Source organism: Xenopus laevis, chromosome 2L, assembly GCF_017654675.1.
Source record: "Xenopus laevis strain J_2021 chromosome 2L, Xenopus_laevis_v10.1, whole genome shotgun sequence".
NCBI lineage: Eukaryota > Metazoa > Chordata > Amphibia > Anura > Pipidae > Xenopus > Xenopus laevis.
The window spans coordinates 52,386,301-52,401,799 of record NC_054373.1 but is presented as its reverse complement, the minus strand read 5'-3'; the positions used below and the strand labels follow the sequence as shown (position 1 = coordinate 52,401,799).

General features: G+C 40.6%; 1 pseudogene; it reads right to left on the bottom strand.

Annotated features, from left to right (window-relative positions):
- Positions 1-355: 355 nt before the first annotated feature.
- The window catches only part of LOC108707460, a 56,253-nt pseudogene continuing 41,109 nt past the window's right edge, over positions 356-15,499 (bottom strand).

The following is a 15,499-nucleotide window of genomic DNA, read 5'->3' as shown; positions in this document are numbered from 1 at the left end:
ATGGCAGTTTAAGCCATATTCATTTTTAGGGTTTAGTCTTCCTTTAATGTGCAAAGCTTTAATACAAAATTGGATTTATACATGTTTATACACATTTATATATTATAAATGTGTACAGCATTAATTGAACAAAACCTGTTAAAAATCTAGATTATTTGTTTGGAATCCAATAGTTATGATCTGGGTCTGGGAATAGTATCAATATATGATTTCTGTCTCTTCCCACTTATGGTTGCGGTGCAGATATATATATATATATATATATATATATATATATATATATATATATATATATATATATATATATATATGTAGTTCTTCCATAGGACACACATTAGAGAGTGGATGATGGAAAAGTACTTGCTGCTTGTGATGCTAGTCACATCTTGTAGCCGTGCAGCACTGATGTTGCTTTATTTGCAGGTTGCATAGAAGAGGGCCCTTTCACTGATGATATCTGGGATGAACCTGGCCTCTTCTTCCAAGCCCTCCAGTTGGGAGAATTTTATCAGCAGTGTTTGCCTTCCTTCTTGCAGCTCAGTCTTGATTCCTAAAGGGAAGAAATACAAGTCCTTAGAAAGAGCCGTGGGGCCATAGGCTAGCTGCTTCTATCAAAATTAGATAATCAGTGGAATTTATGCTAAACTGTTCTGGCAGATCAGTTAATATCATGAACACACACATCAGTCCTCATCTTACTGGAGTTTACAATCTAATTACCAACTAAAGAAACAAGCAGACAATAGGGCTGTCTACACTAATGCAAATTAACAGACAATAAATACCTTAAAGCAGAATTCAACCCTAAACTTAAAAAAAAAAACATACCCTCCTACCCTACATAGACCCCCTTCCCCCAGCCTAAGTGTTACCCCAGGCAAATGCCCCTAATGTTTTACAAACCTCTCAGTGCAGATTCAGGCAATGGAGTTCACGGGGGACATCTTCTTCTCTTCGGAAATCTTTGGAATGAGACCGGCATGTTGGCGCATGTGCAGTTGGAGCAATTTTCTGCTTTGCGACAACTGCGCATGCACTGAAATTCACGAAAATTGCCGAAGCACCAGTCACATTCCGAAGACTCCGAAGCGGCTGAAGATGGCGTCCGTGAACTCCGATGCCTGAATCTGCACCGAGTGGTAAGTAAAACGTTAGGGGCATTTGCCGGAGGTAACATTTAGGCTTGGGGGAGAGGGGGGGGTCTATGTAGGGTAGGGGTTTTTTAAGTTTAGGGTTGAATTCTCCTTTAAAGGGGTTGTTTTAACTTTCAATTAACGTTAAGTGTGATCTAGAGTGATATTCTGAGACAATCTGCAATTGGTTTTCATTTTTTTGTATTTTATTTTAAGATGGGTTCAGTGACCCCCATTTGAAAGCTGGAAAGAGTAAAAAAAATTAAAAAACTATAAACAACATAGTAACATAGTAAGTTAGGCTGAAAAAAGACACACCTCTATCAAGTTCAACCTTTGAAAGGGATACTATCATGGGAAAACATGGTTTTTTCAAAACACATCAGTTAATAGTGCTGCTCCAGCAGAATTCTGCACTGAAATCCATTTCTCAAAAGAGCAAACAGATTTTTTTATATTCAGTTTTGAAATCTGACATGGGGCTTGACATATTGGCAGTTTCCCAGCTGCCCCAGTCATGTGATTTGTGCCTGCACTTTAGGATGGAACTACTTTGTGGCAGGCTGTTTGTTGGGATCCAGAAGATCTGGCTCAAGCTGAGCCGACATCTCCCCAGGCCTGTGCTTCCACTCCGGCACTTGTTGCGGGGTCGAGCGCGTGTCCTGATGCGCGTGTGTTTAGACGCGGGCGCGCATTTACGTGATCGCGGGCGCGCATTTACGTTCGCGCGGGCGCGCATTTACGTGCGCGCGCGCGTTCTGACGCAGGCGCGCGTTCTGAGGTCACTCCGACCTAGGCCCAGTGCGAGTTGATCGTCTTACTGACACTAAGCGTATACTACTGATGTTTATTCTGATTTCGACCACGGCTTGTTCCTGACTACTCTTCTGATTATCCCTGGATTCCTGTATTTGCTCGTCTGATCTCGACCTTGGCTTTTCCGACTACTCTTCTGGATTTCCCTCAACTGGTACCTGCTTCTTGATCATTTCCTGTGTATGACCCGGCCTGTTCCAGACTTCGCTTCGTCTCCTGCAGATAAGTGCTGGCCCTTGTTACAAACTGTTATTTCTGTGGGCTCATCTAGCACTCCTGCTATTCCTTATCTGGGAACGTCCTGTCTCAACCCCCAGGGCGCAACTCAGTGGGAAGCGTGGGGGAGGCTCATACCTTCGGACTCGCCTCGACTCCTGACAGTATCACCTCGCCATGGAGTCCGAAGAACCGGCCCTTTCCCCTTTAGAAATTGTTGCTAAGCAATTAGCTGGCCTTACTCGGGCTGTTCGAGATTTACAAGGGGGCTATCAACAATTACAGACCCAGATGCAAGACATGACTGTTGCTGCCGCTCCTCCTCCTGGACCCCCAGTTTCGGTTGCTTTCCCGGGAGTAGCTTCTTCTTCCACACATCCGACGCCCGAGCCCAAGATACCACTTCCTGAACGCTTTTCGGGAGATCGAGCTAAATTCAGGGCTTTTGAAAATGACTGTCGACTCATGTTTTCCTTGAAAAGTCAATCTTATGCTACAGAACAAATCAGGGTGGGAGTGATTATGTCCCTATTGTCCGGAGAACCAAAGACTTGGGCTCATCGTCTGTTTGAAACCCAAAGTCCCCTATTGGCTAGTGTGGATATATTTTTTTCAGCTATGGCTCAGATCTATGACGATCCTAAGAGGTCCGACACTGCTGAAACTATGATCCGGACTCTATGTCAGGGCAAACGCCCAGTAGAAGATTATGTGACGGATTTCCGCACCTATGCCACTGACACCGAGTGGAATGACAAGGCCCTCAGACATCAATTCCGCTTGGGTTTGAGTCCTACTCTGAAGGATGAGTTAGCCAGAGTAGGAGTACCTAATTCATTGGAGTCTTTGATCGACCTTTGTGTACAGATTGATCGTCGTCTAAGGGAGAGACGTGCAGAGAGAGCTGCAACACCTTCTTTTGGAGCATCCTGGGTACTACCTAAAGCCCCTCTGTCTTCATACGTCTCTGCAACTTCGTCATCTATCTCCTCCCCTGCTTCTATAACAACTGCTCCTGAACCTATGCAGATTGGACTTATGAGAACAGCTATCTCTGCCCAGGAGAGGTCTTGCAGAAGAGAGAACAATTTATGCCTCTACTGCGGTCTGTCTGGTCATTTTTTGAGGAACTGTCCTACCCGACCAGGGGGTAAGCATATTCATCCGACTTATTTTCCATCCTCATCCTCCTCCTCTCGTGAATTACCTATGCTCATTATTCCTATTTCTCTACAGTGGCCCCAAGGGTTCCTAGAGAGTAAAGTCGTCATAGACTCGGGAGCCTGTGGTTGTTTTGTCGATAAAGAATTTATTAAAGCTCACAATATTCCGACCCGACCCAAGACTCAACCATTTCTGGTGAGGACAGCAGATGGCTCCCAACTTTCCTCTGGACCAGTGATGTTAGAGACCGCACCACTTATTGTTATCACTGACTATAATCATATTGAGACTTTATCTTTTCCCGTTAATTTTTGGGTTCCCATGGTTGAAATTACACAATCCTTCAATAAATTGGAGCACTGGGGTATTACAATTTTCGTCTGTGGCTTGTATTTCTCATTTCTTCATGCCCAAGACCACTTCTAAAGTATTTGCTTTGTGTTCACCTCAAGATCCTCGTTTACAGGCTATTCCTTCATTTCTTCAGGACTACATGGATGTTTTTGATCAAAAGGGAGCTGACACACTACCTCCTCATCGAATTTATGATTGTCCTATAGATTTGCTTCCTGGGGCTCCAATTCCTTTCGGACGTATCTACCCTCTGTCTGAGCCTGAACTGTTGGTCCTGAAAGATTATATCAACGAGAATTTGGAGAAAGGGTTTATTCGTCCTTCCACCTCACCTGCAGGGGTGGGTATTTTCTTTGTGGAGAAAAAGGACCATTCCTTACGGCCTTGCATTGATTACAGACACTTGAATCAGATCACTGTAAAAAATCGTTACCCGTTACCCCTAATTCCTGAATTATTCCAAAACCTTCGTGGGGCCAAGATTTTTTCTAAATTAGACTTGCGAGGGGCGTATAATTTGGTAAGGATTCGTCAAGGAGATGAGTGGAAGATGGCTTTTCGAACCCATTTTGGACATTATGAGTACCTCGTTATGCCATTTGGTTTGTGCAACGCTCCTGCTACTTTTCAGCATTTTGTTAATGATATTTTCAGAGATTTTTTGGATCAATTTTTGATTGTCTATCTAGACGATATCTTAATTTTTTCTTCCTCCGAACAGGACCATGAGGTGCAACTAAGGAAGGTTTGTAACCGTCTGCGAACTCATCGTTTGTATGCCAAACTGGAGAAGTGCGAATTTTGCAAATCTTCAGTGGAGTTCCTGGGGTTTGTGATCTCTTCTGACGGAGTTTGCATGGACAAGAAGAAGGTGTCCGCTATTCTAGATTGGCCTGTTCCTTCTTCTCGGAAAGCAGTACAAAGTTTCGTCGGGTTTGCGAATTTTTATAGAAAGTTTATTAAGAACTTTTCTAAGATCATCGCTCCTATCACAGATTTAACCAGTTCCACTAAACACTTTCAGTGGACTACACAAGCACAAGAAGCATTCGACCAATTAAAACATCTGTTTACGTCTGCTGCTGTCTTAAAGCATCCTAACCCTGTTCTGCCTTACATTCTAGAGGTTGACGCATCTGAAACTGCTATTGGTGCTATTTTATCCCAGAGGACCGGCGATAACAACGCTCTTCATCCTGTGGCTTTCTTTTCTAAGAAACTCTCCATTTCAGAGAAGAATTATGATGTTTCTGACCGAGAACTCTTGGCCATTAAAGCAGCATTTGAAGAATGGCGTCATTTGTTGGAAGGAGCATCACACCCGATCATTATTTTTTCAGACCATAAAAATCTTGAGTATTTACGAACCGCCAAACGTCTCAAACCAAGACAAGCCAGGTGGGCATTGTTTTTTTCTCGTTTTAATTTCCATATAACCTATAGGCCTGGCTCTAAGAACAAGAAAGCTGATGTTCTTTCACGGTTACACAGTCAGGAAGAGGATCCTTTTCCCCCGGATACGATACTTCATCCTCAGAATTTCTTTCTTCTTCAGAGTGAACTTTTTTCAAAGATCAAGGAGGCATCCTCTTCTTTATCTCCACACGGGAAGTTGCAAGCTTGTGATGGGTTATTTTTTTTGAAAGACAAAGTCTTCATTCCAGAAACACTTCGTTTAGAGACCCTAAAATTACTTCATGATCACCCATTGGCGGGTCATATGGGATATGTTAAGACTTTAGATCTTGCTCAAAGGTTTTTCTTCTGGCCTCACATGGCTAAGGACTGCAAGGATTATGTATCTTCTTGTGAGACTTGTGCTCGGTTTAAGGATTCACATGTTAAACCCCTGGGGTTGCTACGTCCCTTACCAGTGCCTACTCGATTGTGGGGTTCCATTTCCGTTGATTTCATTGTAGAGCTTCCTCCCTCGCAAGGATACAATACAATTTTTGTAATTGTGGATCGACTCTCCAAGATGGCACATTTTGTTCCCCTCTCCGGAGTACCTTCTGCACCTTCTACGGCTGAGGTGTTTATTAAAGAAGTCGTCAGACTCCATGGAGTTCCAGACGAGATTGTGTCGGATCGGGGAGTACAGTTTACATCTAAGTTCTGGAGGGCATTATGCAAAGCTCTGAAAATTGAGCTGGCTCTTTCCACGGCTTTTCATCCACAATCCAATGGGCAGACAGAGAGGACTAACCAAACGTTGGAGCAATATCTACGTTGTTTTTCGCCCTTCCTTCAGGACAATTGGAGTGAGCTGTTACCATTGGCTGAGTTCTCCTACAATAATGCTCTTCATTCCTCCATCAAGCAAACTCCTTTTTTCGCTAACTATGGTTTCCATCCGCACGTGCTTCCTAATCTTCCTAAAGGTATAGAGGTGCCCGCGGTTCAAGAAAGACTTTCTTTTCTTCTTGATAATACCCTAAGAATTCAACAAGCAATGGCCCAAGCACAGAACAATTTTAAGGATTTTGCTGATCGTAAGAGAAGGAAGGGTTCTGAGTTTCGAGTTGGAGACCTGGTGTGGTTGTCTACCCGGCACATCAAACTTCCGTGTCCTGTCTAAGAAGCTGGGTCAACGATTTTTGGGTCCCTTCCCCATTATTCGACGCGTGAACGAGGTAACTTTCAAACTTAAATTGCCTGAATTAATCCTGTTTTTCATGTAGCTTTATTGAAACCCGTGGTGAAGAACACTTTTTCGGGAAGAGACCACAGTCCCCCAGCTCCAGTAACTATTGAAGTTGTCGAGGAATTCGAAGTGGAGGCCGTCTTGGATTCTAGGTACCGGCGAGGTCGGCTTCAATATTTAATCCAGTGGAAAGGTTTTCCTCCAGAAGAGAATTCATGGGAACCCGTGAGTAATTTACATGCTCCTCAACTTATTGAGTTGTTTCATAGATCTCATCCTGACAGACCGGCTTCCACATGCACCCGGAGGTTGCATATTGAGGGGGGGCAATGTCGGGATCCAGAAGATCTGGCTCAAGCTGAGCCGACATCTCCCCAGGCCTGTGCTTCCACTCCGGCGCTTGTTGCGGGGTCGAGCGCGTGTCCTGATGTGCGCGTGTGTTTAGACGCGGGCGCGCATTTACGTGCACGCGCGCGTTCTGACACGGGCGCGCATTTACGGGCGCGCGCGCGTTCTGACGCAGGCGCGCGTTCTGACGCCAACATGCGTCCTGGGGTTAAAAGGTCACTCTGACCTAGGCCCAGTGCGAGGTGATCGTCTTACTGACACTAAGCGTATACTACTGATGTTTATTCTGATTTCGACCACGGCTTGTTCCTGACTACTCTTCTGATTATCCCTGGATTCCTGTATTTGCTCGTCTGATCTCGACCTTGGCTTTTCCGACTACTCTTCTGGATTTCCCTCAACTGGTACCTGCTTCTTGATCATTTCCTGTGTATGACCCGGCCTGTTCCAGACTTCGCTTCGTCTCCTGCAGATAAGTGCTGGCCCTTGTTACAAACTGTTATTTCTGTGGGCTCATCTAGCACTCCTGCTATTCCTTATCTGGGAACGTCCTGTCTCAACCCCCAGGGCGCAACTCAGTGGGAAGCGTGGGGGAGGCTCATACCTTCGGACTCGCCTCGACTCCTGACACTGTTATTTCTCCTACTTAATGTAACGGAATCAGTCTCAGTGTGACTTGGCTTTTACTATTGAGTGTTGTTTTTAGATCTACCAGGGAGCTGTTATATTGTCTTAGGGAGCTGCTATCTGGTTACCTTCCCATTGTTCTTTTGTTTGGCTGCTGAGGGGGGAGGGAGGGGGTGATATCACTCCAACTTGCAGTACAGCAATAAAGAGTGACTGAAGTTTATCAGACCACAAGTCACATATGTATAGCCCATGTCAGATTTCAAAATTTAATACAAAAAATCTGTTTGCTCGTTTGAAAAATGCCATGACAGTATCCATTTTACTCTATTTTTGAATCAGAGGAAGACAAACAACCCCACTTCAAGCCTCTCCAATTTGCCTCAGAGGGGGAAAAATTCCTTCCTGACTCCAAAATGGCAATCAGACCAGTCACTGGATCACTTGAAAAATGGAAATTAGCCATTCTAATATAACTAAAGTTAACTTAATTAACCACCTATTTTCATTTTCAGTTGGTATTCATTATTTAGAATTACAATTTTTGAATTATTTGCTTTCTTTGTCTGCCTCTTTCAAGCTTCCAAACGGGGGTCACCGACCCTGGCAACCAAAAAATCTGTTGCTGTGTGAGGCTACAGTTTTGATGCTATTGTTACTTTTTATTGCTTATTTTTCTAATCAGGCCTTCTTCTACTCATTCCTGTCTCTCATTTATACCACTTTCGGGTTGCTAGAGAACTTTAGACCACTATATTGCAGCTGAAATTCCAAACAGTGTTGTTGTTTGGACAGTTGCTAAACAAAAAAACAAATTAAAAAAAGACAAAAAACATTAAAAATGTAGACACTGTGCAAATTGTCTCAGAAAGGGGAACTTCAGTTTGGCTGAGTGTTTAGGATTTAATTGAATCTGACACCTGGAAAAAGAGTTTGCCAAACTGCTGCATCCCTCCATATTATCATTAACCCTGTAATGTGCTATTTCCACTGTCTAATCCAATGAATAAATACATCAGGACCCAGACCTGATGAAACCTCTCTCAAAGGTATACGATATTCTTCTCAATTCAGGTGAATATAAATTACCATCGTTTTGTCGCTCCTGGGAAAAAGAACTGGGAGTCAATATACCAGAACAAATGTGGGAGAATATTTTTAAGAAAGGAAACAAAAAAGCCAGGGCGTCAAAAATGAAAGAAGCAATCTATAAAATAATTACAAGGTGGCATCTAACCCCAGCAAGGCTAAATAAAATATACCCACAAAAGCATCACGGGTGCTGGAGATGCAACGATAAAGTTGGAAATCATTTACATATGTGGTTAACCTGCCCTAAACTGAAGGATTACTGGGAACAAATATTAGAAAGCGTAAAAAATATCACATCAGTCAAGGTACAGATGGAAGACCAAGTAACAATGTTACTAAATGTTAATTTGGAGAATCACAAGATACTAGATGATACACTTACCTTTTATCTAATTCAAGTAGCTAAATCCCTAATTCCAAAACATTGGAAATCCAAGGAACCGCCCTCATTTAACGAATGGATGAGATCAGTAGAAGAAATAAGACAGTTAGAGGAGTTAACGTATTTATATCATAATAACAGTGTAACTTATTGGAAGATTTGGACCCCGTGGTACAGATTTAGGGAATCATTAGATCAAAATTGAAAAACAAGAGGAGAATAAAGCAGCAGATAGCAAAAGAAAATATGTATGGAGAACATATACGGAACAAACGTCGAAGTGGTTATGAACAGTGGGATATATGACTAATACACCACCTCCCCAACGCCCCCTTGAATTTATTTTTTGTACCCTTTCCCCCCCTTATTTTGTGTATTGTTTAATTTGTTCTTCTTTTCTTTTTGTATGAAAAAAATAAAGAAAGAAATTTTAAAAAGGAAAATGTTTCCAGATGAGTATGAGATGTTTCCAACAGCTTTCAATCAAGACTAGTATCCATCTATTTAAGTCACTGGAGAATAACATTAATTTCTTAATTTAGTTAGGACTGTCCTATTGAATGGCCATATTATTATAATTCCCCCTTTACTGAAACTGTTTCACCTTCATAACTTTCCTGACAAGAACAGATATGGGACCTGTTATCCAGAATGCTTGGGAACTGTGGGTTTCTGTATAAGGGGTCTTTATGTCATTTGGATCTCTATACTTTGTCTGTTATAAATAAATTTGAATTAAATAAACCCAATAAATTGTTTTGCCTCCAACAAAGAGTAGTTATATTTTAGTTGGCATCCAGTACTGTTTTATTATTACAGAGGGAAAAAAATGTAATCATTTGGATAATAACAAATAAGCTAATGAATAGAAGAAGTAACTCATAGGAGCTTGTGACTGTTTCGGAAGGAACATACTGCTTATCTTCATATTGAAAAATTATGTGGGCATCTGGATAGTGATTAATATAAATCAATGTGTTTTCCTGTGAAAGACCGAGTGAGTGACCAAAATATACAAATAAAAGTAAAATACAAAATAGATTTTGCTAAATGGAGATTTGGGGATCTTAAGCCATAGACAACTTCATCTACATAGAGACTAATTATACTGTTGTTCTTAGTTTGTACATTGGGGAGTTTCAGATCCCAGCAGCCTTTAGAAACGTATATATTGTGGCTAGTTCATTTACATTCATGAAGGAAGGTTGGCTACATCTAGAATGACATACTCCTCAGAATTGGACCCAACAAGAATTATGCCTGTAAATGGCAAGATGCATCATGGGCAAAAAACATGGATAATAAACAAGCCCTTTGATTTTGAACGGGCTTTTCACCTTTGAATTCACTTTTAAGTATGATGTAGAGAGTGACATTCTGAGACAAATTGCAGTTGAGTTTAATGTTTTATTATTTGTGGGTTTTAAGTTATTTAGCTTTTCATTCGGCAGCAATTTCAGCAATCTGGTTGCTAGGGTCCAAATTCCCCTAGCAACATCCATTGATATGAATAAGAGCCTGGAATATGAATAGGAGAGGGCTTAAATAGAAAGATGAGTAATAAAAAGTAGCAACAATTATACATTTGTACCCGTAAGAAGCATTTGTTTTTAGATGGGGTCAGTGACCCCAATTTGAAAGCTGGCAAGAGTCAGAAGAAGAAGGGAAATTATTAAAAAAACTATAAAAAAAAAAAAAGAAAATGAGGGCCAATTGAAAAGTTGCTTAGAATTAGCCATTCTATAACATACTAAAAGTTAACTTAAAGGTAATCCACCCCTTTAACAGTCAGATTTCATGATCCATCTGCTCCACTATTAACTATTTAATGCTAATGCTGCTTTTGTAGAACAGAAACCCTACAACAAATCACCTAATTCATCCACCTGAATTTTGTAAGACGTCATTTACATGAGTATTTCTGTGCTACAAAGCCATATAAGAACCAGTTATACTAAATCTAGACCTGTTGGTTATATTTATACTGGAATAATGCCCTTATACTGAATCATTGTGCTTGGTCTTCATCTATTCCACACACAGGACTAGAATACATGCAGTAGTGTAACTACTATTACCTTTCATTTTATTCATCATTTGTATAGTCTCTTGGATGAAGCAATTTGCTTCCATCTTAATACAGGCTGTCTTCTCTCCTTGTTCTCCCAGGTTGGAGGATTGACCTAAGCGGCTCTTTAGCAGAGTGTATTTCATTTTCACCGTTTCTAGACCCTGCAGAAAATAAAAATATATTTACTTTATGGTACAGCCATCCTTTGATGGTTTGTTAAGAAGCAGAGGTGTTATCACCTGAAAGCGAATGCCCAATAACAATAAACTCCCCTGAAAGCTTCTCAGCTTGTCTATTTCTGCTTAAAGCTAGATACTGAAATGCATTTAGGTGTACATGGATAATGTAGAAGCACTGTGCAAGACATATTGTAGATGAAAGTGAATGGATACCTGTTGTGCTTCAAGAGCCTTCCCATTAGCTCCCTGGGTAGCCTGGTGGGCTTCATTTGCCAAACGCTGGTTCTCTGCTGTTTTTTCATGCAGTTTCTCCCCTTGTGCTGTGAACTGCTGAACCTGATCATGAACGTCTGTCAGTCCTCTCTCAGCAGGGCCTAAAATATCCTCAATCTGAATGAACAAAGAACCATGCATTTTATGATAGGCAGTATACAAGGAATACATTATTTATTTTTCCTGAATCCAATCTGAACCCTAATATGCACATGTAATTGAAAGCATAAAGTTGCTAAAAAGAACTGCATGCACAGGGGGTAGAAAAAAAATCAGCGATTTCCATTTTAGCACGACCATAAGTCACATGATTTAAAGGGTTCGGATCAAGTTCAGCCAGAAATTGAAATTTGTCTGAATCCAAGTCCTTCTTTAAAAGGCTCGTATTTGGTTGAATCCCAAACTGAATCCTTAATTCAGTGCATCCCTGGTTACCACACAAGGATAAAACAATGAATTAAATTATACTTTATTCATGTTGGCACCAAAGACAAATAAAACAATCAAACAAGGCAATGAACTTGGACGGGCCCCTCTGCCAGTTTGAATATATGTAACTTATACACTTGCCAAAAAACATCAAAGGAGTAGAAGTAATATGTACACATTGGGGCAGATTTACTAAAGGGCGAAGTGGCTGTTGCTAGCGAAAATTTGCCAGAAATCCAATAGGCAGAGACATCTGCAATTTACTAACAGGCATAGCGGGCAATTCGTTAGCAAAAGAGTACTTCGCTAACGAAGTTTCTCGCCCTATTGCCAGGCGGATTTTCGATCAAGGGGGACGATCATTACACCGCAAATTACCCCCTTTTACCAGAGTTTCTTTTCACCAGTTTAGACCTGGTAAACTGATAATATGAAGCTACATCCTCCTCAATCTTATGTCAGTGACATCATATCCTGTATGCCGAAAAGTTATAAAAATGAAAAAAAAAAAAAAAAAGCTGGTGTTTTTTCATATTTTAAAGTGGGATTGTATTGAAAAGTTGTACATTTTTGTTTTAACTTTGTTTTTAACCATCTCAGGGCCATGCCACATTTGTTTTAGGGTTGGCTCATGTCTAGGGCGATAGAGGATCTTTATTTTGCTTCCTTGAACATTTTTAATAAAATCACCTCAAGCAATTTCACCAACATCACTGATAAAGACATATAAATACAACCTATATGTACCCGCTCTATTCAAACTGACCTAAGAGTAAGTATGTAGGAATGAACGTTAGCGACAGTTCGCTATGAAATGCTCACACTGACGAATTTACTCTAGCGAAACATTCGCCAGCGTTCGGAGCAAAGATGCAACTTCGCGTTTCAGTGAATAGTGGTAGCGAATTTGCTCCTAGTAAAGTGCTCGAAGTGTGGAGAAGCCATCGCAGGTGAAAATTTGCCCTTTAGTGAATTGGCCCCATGACTAAATAAAAGGAAAAGAGAGCAGCTTGTATGAGGAACACTTATCTCACCTCTTGTATGCGGTTCTGGATCTGTTGTAAGGATGAACTAGACCCATGAATCTTGTCCTCAGCTTCCTGAAGTGCTGTCTTTGCTTGACTAAGGTTCATGATAGCCCCATCCACCCCATCTTCTACATCTTTGGCTTTGTTCCTATGCACATACAGATATTTACATGTTACATTAGTACATTGAACTGTAAGAACATTTTTTTATGTGTGCTGTGATAACATTCCTTTACTAGACACAGAAACTGAAATATACAACATGAAGGTTTATTTTGACCTGCGATAGACAATTACCACTAGGGATGTAGCGAACTGTTCGCCGGCGAACTAGTTCGCGCGAACTTCGACTGTTCGCGTCCGCCGAATGTTCGCGAACGTCGCGCGACGTTCGCCAATAGGCGTTCGCGTCAAAAATTGTTCGACCATTCGACCATTCGATCGAAGGATTTTCGTTCGAATCGAACGATCGAAGCCATTGGATTGAATGAAATCATTCGATCGAATGGCTTCGATCGTTCGATTCGAACGAAAATCGTTCGATCGAACGATTAAAATCCTTCGATCGTTCGAATCGAACGATTTTCGGATGTTCGAAGTTCGCGAACAGTTCGCGAACTGTTCGCATTTTTTGCCGGTGTTCGCGAACGGCGTTCGCGAACACATAAACGGCAGTTCGCTACATCCCTAATTACCACATATTCTTTACAAACATATCAGTAAACTACATATCACCTTCTTTCATCCTGCAGAATTTCACTGATATTTAATTATTAATTGTTTAAGGCACAGCACCTTCTGTGACATTGACAATGCATATAAAACAGTTAATGGTGCTCTTTATATGTGGCCCATTCATTGCCAGTTACCACTAAATGATGTGCCATTTGTGGAGCACTTTATGCAACTGTGAATGCATACACTAGTGTTTTTCCTGAATAGCAGTGGGCCCTATAGTCTGAGACTCCTGCATGCCAAAAAATAAGAACCCAAACTAAATTCACTACACTAAAGGGGTGGTTCACCTTTCAGTTACTTTTACTATGATGCAGGAAGTGATATTCTGAAAAAATGCGCAGTTTGTTTTCATATTTATGGTTTTTGACTTATTTAGCTTTTTATTTAGCAGCCCTCCAGTTTGCAATTTCTGCAATTTGTCTGCTAGGGTCCAAATTACCCTAGCAACCATGCATTGCTTTGAATATGTGAATGTAATATTAATAGGAGAGGGTCTGAATAAATGATGAGGAAGAAAACGTAGAATAACAATACATGTGTAGTCTTACAGAGCATTTGTTTTTTTAGATGGGGCCAGTGACCCCTACTGAAAAGCTGAGAAGCAGAAGGTAAAAGAATAAAAAAAAAAACAACAATGTTGCATAGAATTAACCATTCTATAACATTCTTAAAGTTAACTCAGATGAGAAGCCCCCCTTTAACACAAGGACTTTGAGATTATTTAATAACCCACTGGCAAGCTCAGCCTCACTCTGAAGTTGCTTGGCTTTGGCTATATCGCCTTTGGTATTTTAACTTATACCTTGCTCTTTCTGTACATACATACATACATACATACATACATACATACATACATATATAATTACATACATACATACATACATGCATGTTGATATCTTTGAGACACTTGTGTCACTTGTCATTTGAAAAGACTGTAGGTCTCTACATATTTTTATGGAATGTGGCAGAAATATAAAAGAGAATAAAATCCGGATATAGCCTAAATTTTTGATAAACATTTTAAAGGAGAACCAAACCCCTTATTCATTAAAAACCCCTACCCTACTTAGTCCCTCCCCCCCCTCCACCCCAGCCCAGGTTTAAACTCCAGTAATCGCCCTAAGTATTTACATACCTCTCTTTGCAGTTTAAGTGCAGCGGAGCTCACGGGGCCATCGTAAGCGCTTCGGTAATCTGCATGCGCCAAAGGGTAGTAAATCAGTCATCACTACATACATTTTAGTTTATTTAGCAATGAATTACATTGGAGTATTTGAAAATGTCCTGGATAACAGGTTTCTGTATAATAGATCCCATACATGTAAGGTTATTTGCAATGTTCTATTCCCTATAAAGCCTACATAAATATTAAATATTATTCTACACTTAGAATGCTATAAAGCTATAAAGCCTATAATAAACCTCTAAATAAAATCTCTAAATCCAGTCCATTTTATTATTAAGTGGTGATTGCTACAATGCATTTTCTTTTTATATGACTGCCATTTTGGTATAGTATTTATACAACAGTTTTGGAAGGCTAATCTGTCTTTTTTCACCTTCAGGCTAATGCTCTGTAGGGTCACAGGACACACATGGGGGAGGATGTGTGTGATGCACAATGAATAATGATGTCTGGTCACCTTCAGCTTGTCTGAGGCTTACATGATTTGACATAATACTTATTATAGCCTTCTCACACCTCTTTGTCTGTGAAACTCTCCGCTACCTTTTTCATGAGGTGAACGAACCTGAATAAACACCATTTATATTGGAATGAATAAGGCCTTCTTTTTATCAGTTATGTTTGCTTACACAAACTAGATGGACCCTTTGCTAAATTAGAAAAATGATAGAAAAAATGATAGAAAAAATGTAAATGACCTTTCATTTAGGCCCAGATAATAATACTTTGTATTTTTTTCCCATATTCCCACTTCACACAGTTCTCCTCCTATTTGCTTATATATTTATAATCTGGAGCAGTATTGAGGCGCAATATCTA